Genomic DNA, 6332 nt, shown 5'->3' with positions numbered 1-6332 from the left:
GGACGGAGTTTCGCTCTTGTTACCCAGGCTGGAGTGCAATGGCGCGATCTCGGCTCACCGCAACCTCCGCCTCCTGGGTTCAGGCAATTCTCCTGCCTCAGCCTCCCGAGTGGCTGGGATTACAGGCACGCGTCACCATGCCCAGCTAATTTTTTGTATTTTTAGTAGAGACGGGGTTTCACCGTCTTGACCAGGATGGTCTCGATGTCCTGACCTCGTGATCCACCCGCCTCGGCCTCCCAAAGTGCTGGGATTACAGGCTTGAGCCACCGCGCCCGGCTCTCCTCTGGTTTTTAATTTTTTATTGTCTCTATATCTTTTTATACTATCTCTTAAAAAGTTGTTACCATTATTATTTTTGATAGGTTTGTCTTTAGTCTTTCTACCAAAGATATGAGTGGTTCATATGCCACAGTTACAGTGTTAGAGTATTTGTATTTGTCTGTGTACTTATTATCACCAGTGAGTTTATACCTTCAGATGATTTCTTGTTGTTTGTTAATGTCCTTTTATTTCAGATTGGAGAACTCCCATTGGCATTTCTTGTAAGACAGATCTGGTATTGATAAAATTTCTCAGCTTTTATTTGTCTGAAAGACTACTTTTCCTTCATGTTTGAAGGATATTTTTGCTGGAAATAATATTCTAGTTTGAAAGTTGGTTTTCCTTCAGCACTTTTAATATATTTTCCCACTCCCTCCTGGCCTGTAAAGTTCCTGTTGAAAAGTCTGCTGCCAGACGTACTGGAGTTCCTTTACATATTATTTGCTTCTTTTCTCTTGGTGCTTTTAAGATCATTTCTTTATCTTTAATCTTTGAAAGTTTGATTCTTATAAGCATTGGGGTAGTCTTATTTGGGCTGAATCTGCTTGGTGTTTTTTGACCTTCTTGTACCTGGATGTTCATTTCTTTCTTGAGGTTTGGAAGGTTGTTTGTTATTATTTCTCTGATCTTTCTACCCTGATCTCTCAAAATGTTCCATGAACTGAGGAAAAGATCTGTCTCTTTACCCTGTTCTCTCCCTCTACATCCTCTTTAAGATCAACAACTCTTGGATTTACCCTTTGGAGGCATTTTCTACATTTCATAGGCATACTTTTTTTTAATTCTTTTTTTGGCTTCATATATTTTCGGATAACCTGTCTTCAGTTCTCACCAATTCCTTCTTCTGCTTGATCAATTCTGTTGTTGAAAGACTCTTATGCATTTTTCACTTTGACAATTAAACTTTTTTAGCTCCAGAATTTCTGCTTGAATTTTTAGGAATTACTTCCATTTCTTTGTGAAGCTTCTCTGATGTAATTCTGAATTCCTTCTCTGTGTTGTCCTGAAGTTTCTTGAGCTTCATCAAGACAGTTATTTTGAATTCTTTCCTAAAAAGTCACATATCTCTATCATTCTAAGATTGGTCACTAATGCCTTGTTTAGTTCATTTGATGAGGTCATGTTTTCCTGGATATTCTTAATTCTTGCAGATGGCTGTTGATGTCTGGACATTGAAGAGTTAGATACATATTGTAATCTTCACAGTCTGGGCTTGTTTGCGTCCATCCTTCTTGAGAAAGCTTTTCAGGTATTTGAAGGAGATTGAGTGTTGTGATTTCAGCCTGTGGTTATTAAAGCTACATCAGCACTAGAGGGCGCCCTAAGCTCAGGAACACTGCAACTGTTGCTGAGTCTTAGAGGAAAGACCTTAGTGGGCTGGAGTTAAAATTTAAACAAATTCCTTGTAGTATCGTTTGAAGTCAGGTAGCATGATGCCTTCAGCTTTGTTCTTTTTGCTGAGGACTGTCTTGGTTATGGAGGCTCTCTTTCGGTTCCATATGAAGTTTAAAGTGGTTTTTTCCAGTTCTGTGAAGAAGATCAATGAAAAGATTCCCTGTTTAATAAACGGTGTTGGGAAAACTGGCTAGCGATGTGCAGAAAGCAGAAACTGGACCCCTTCCTTATACCTTACACTAAAATTAACTCCAGATGGATTAAAGATTTAAACATAAGACCTAACACCATAAAAACCCTAGAGGAGCCGGGCGCGGTGGCTGATGCCTGTAATCCCAGCACTTTGGGAGGCCGAGGCGGGTGGATCACGAGGTCAAGAGATCGAGACCATCCTGGTCAACACGGTGAAACCCCGTCTCTACTAAAAATACAAAAAATTAGCTGGGCATGGTGGCGTGTACCTGTAATCCCAGCTACTCAGGAGGCTGAGGCAGGAGAATTGCCTGCACCCAGGAGGCGGAGGTTGCGGTGAGCCGAGATAGCGCCATTGCACTCCAGCCTGGGTAACATGAGCGAAACTCCGTCTCAAAAAAAAAAAAAAAAAAAAAAAAAAAAAAAAAAAAAAAAAAAAAACCCTAGAGGAAAACCTAGGCAATACCATTCAGGACATAGGTATAGGCAAGGACTTCATGACTTAAACACCAAAAGCAATGGCAACGAAAGCCAAAATAGACAAATGGGATCAAATCAAACTTAAGAGTTTCTGCACAGCAAAAGAAGCAATCATTAGAGTGAACCGGCAACCAACAGAATGGGGAAAAAAATGCTTGCAATCTACCCATCTAACAAAGGGCTAATATCCAGAATCTACAAAAAACTAAAGCAGATTTACAAGAAACAAACAAACAAACCCATTCGAAAGTGGGCAAAGAATATGAACAGACATTTTTCAAAGGAAGACATTTATGAGGCCAACAAACATATGAAAAAATGCTCAACATCACTGGTCATTGGAGAAACGCAAATCCAAACCACATTGAGATACCTTTCTATTCTCATGACTGTACCCCAAACTCAACGTATGCTTTTAAACTTCATAGTTGTCCATGTGAACTTTATTCAAAGGCTGAAGATAGCATGAATTCAGTCTTCGAAAATCAGTGCCCTAGAACAAATGGGATGTGGATGTGTGTGGCTATTTCCCACATGCAACAGGTAGGGAGCCCTTTGGAAATTCACAGGAGGTTTCTTCAGACAAGTTAAAGACCATCCTTTTTTAAAAAGCAAGGGAAAAGTCAATGAAATAGAACCTTTGTTGTAGCAAATAATAGAGATGGAAATAAAAATACAGTAACATAGGGTTTGTTGGTCTTTCATGACAGCTATATCAAGGTGGTAAAGGCAAGTGGAGACACCAGGACAGTTGGCATCAGAGCGGACTTCATAGGAATAATACAGGGTATATCCAACTTGGATATTCCTGGCACAGCCTTGGCCTAGAGTTCATGACACTGTGGAGATCTTGGCCTTCCCCCTGGGCTGGTGAGAATGTTGTGAGCTCGACCTCTTCCTCAGTTACCCCTTCTATCATCAAGATTGGAGAATGCCTGAGTCTATGGGGTTTCTTAACATGAGACTCGCAAAGACAGGGACGAGGAATTTTGTGGTTGGAGAGGCACCAGAGAGGAAGGAGCAATTCTGTGCTGTGAGACAAAGAACGCTTGCCCTTGCTGACTTTCCTGTGGGCATGGTCAGTGAGCACAAGGGAGATGTTGCTCATATTAGATGTCTACAAGCAACCCTGTGCCATCAAAGTCTTTCCTGACTACTCCCAGATTCCACACTCCACACAGCAAGCACCACTGATAGAGGCCTTAGACAGGAAAGACAGGAAGAAAAAGACATTCCCATCCTTGAGAAACAAATGATGCCAGGGTTACTCACCCATTGCTACATAATAAATTACCCCAAAATGTAGTGGCTTCAAAACAATCGTAAGTTATTATTATTTCATGGTCTCTATGGGTTAGAAATTCAGGCAGGTCTTAGCAGAGATGGCTTGTTTCTGCATGATACTGTCTGTGATGGCAGCTGGGAAGGCTCAGAGAGTAGGGACTGAAATAATCTGGAGGCCCATTCACTTACATGTCTAGCAGTTGATGCTGGCTGTGAGCTAGAGGTCTTTCTGTCTCCATGTGGCCTGAGCTTTCTTCTAACTTGGTGGCTGGAGACAGAGGGCCAGTCAGAAGCTGCTCTGCCTTGGAAATCACTTGATATCTCTTCCATTGCATTGCAGTGGTCAGGTTGGTTATAAAGATCTTCCCAGATTCAAGGACAGGGAGCAGTGACTTCACTTCTTGTTGAAAAAAATGTCAGCCACACATTATAAAAATGGATTGGTAACTAATATTGCTAGCTGTTTTCTTTGAAATGATAAGTTCACTTTGTTAATTTTTGAGAAAATTTCTGCCAAGTATGTAAGTCTAAACAACTATGTTTTTTCAGTCATTCTTTCAAGTAAAAATGATATGTCATAAAAAAGTGTCTAGTTCAGTTTAATATCCAAATAATTACTTAAACGATTTTTTTCTGGAGATAACTATCATACCTTGTTATACTGTAGAAGTGTTATATATGTACCTTTCATTGTATTACTCAGAACATAGTGTCAAAAAGGTAAACTACGGCATAATAAAAAAATTTTTTAAACAGTTTATTTGACCAAACAGCGATGCATGAATTGGGCAGCTCCAAAGCAGAAGTGGTTTGGGCTCTTCAGTTAAGAAGTGAGAAGGAAGCTAGGCACAGTAGCTCATGCCTGTAATCCCAGCATGTTGGAAGGCCAAGGTGGGAGGATTGCTTAAGTCTAGGAGTTTGAAACCAGCCTGAAAAACATGGTGACAACCCCTTCTCTGCGAAACAAAACAAAACAAAACAAAAAACAAAACAAGAAATTAGCCAGACATGATGGCACATGCCTGTGGTCCCAGCTACTCGGGAGGCTGAGGTGGAGGGATCACTTGAGCTCAGGAGCTTGGCTGCAATGAGCCATTACCATGCCGCTGCATTCCAGCCTGGGTGACTGATTGAGGCCCTGTCTCAATTTAAAAAAATATGGTAAGGAACAGGGTTTTATAGAGTAAGTGTGGAAATAATGCAAATGAAATATTTGATTGGTTATAGTTTCAAAAGTTGTCTTATTTGGTCTATCCTGCTGGAAAGTACCTTCTTATACAATTATGAGTTAATTAGGTACTTTTGATTGGTTGAGCTTAAGTTCCATTTTTCTTTAATATAGGTGTTTACATGAAATAGCTTCAATTAGGTTTTGCTTATATTTGCAAATCAAGAACAGTTATGATCACTAAGGGGTCTTGTCTGCTCATGGATTCTCCAGGCCTGGTTTCCACTTTAATTTACTTTAACATTAGAACAAAATCTACTCAAGGATTTAATAAAATTAATGATTTTTATATTTTAACAAGTATATTCTTAAGAGTGGCACTTTAAAAAATTACAAGTGCTTGGTGATAAAGAACCTAACTTCTAGTTACAGATTTGCACCCCTGCTTTGATGCGTGGTAAGGCTCTAGCTGTTTTACCTGCACAGTTTGCATTTTCAGGACCAATGTCAATTTTGTGAAAAGGCAAAATATTATTATAAAACTAGTTATTAAAAATATTGTTATGAAAACAATTTTGACCTTTCAGACTCCTTCAGAGGGTTTTGGGGATGCCTTGGCGTATGCAAACCACATGGAGTAGGATCTTTGGGTGAACACATTTAACGCGTAGGTGTCTTGAGGAAATTTAGACAGCTGTGAGAGGCATTTCAAATAGAAGCTGAAAGTAATGAGCAGAATTACCTTTTAGAGCTACCACTCTGGCTGAAAGATAGAGGCTACATCTGAGGGTGCATATGAGTGGCAGTGAAATTGGAGAGAATGGAAGGGCTTTGAGTACAGAATACTCAGAACAATTATGTGTGAAGCATGGGGAAGGGATCACAGAGGTGCTGTTCAGCCTGCCTTTAACACTCTCTTTTCAAGTTCCTCTCATACTAACTCCTACTCACCTCTCAAGTCTCTGCTTAATTGCAGCTTTGCAGGAGAGTCTCTTTAAAATCCCGGACTACTATTGATCACTTAATTTTAACCTCCTATTCATTTCACTCCTTTACATTTGATTCATTTCATTCCTCATTTATTGAGCTTCTATTATGTGCCATAAACTGTCTCAGGGGATGGCAATATAATCTATACCACAGAAGGTCCCTGCCATCATGGAGCTCAACATTCAAGGGGGTTAAAACAGATATTGTTCTTGCCCTCGTGGAGTTTTCCACTGAACGCTGCACACAGGGAACCAAGTGGCTGCTGCTGGGGGCTTTGTGAAGACTGGAGATCATGAATTCAGGTGCCACTAATCCACACAGCTGTGCGACTTTTTCCAGCTGCTCATCAGCCTGAGTTTATTTGTGGAGAAGACAAACAGTTAAAAGGATCTGGAGTTGAACTTTTCACACAGGTGGCTGCAGAAATTCTTTCAAAAATTTAAAACATGGTATTGGGATTTGAGGTTGTTGACAAGGAAGTACTTGAAGTGATGGATCA

Source organism: Cebus imitator, unplaced genomic scaffold (genome assembly GCF_001604975.1).
Source record: "Cebus imitator isolate Cc_AM_T3 unplaced genomic scaffold, Cebus_imitator-1.0 Scaffold18, whole genome shotgun sequence".
Classification (NCBI taxonomy): Eukaryota; Metazoa; Chordata; class Mammalia; order Primates; family Cebidae; genus Cebus; species Cebus imitator.
Note: the sequence above shows the minus strand (reverse complement) of the source record.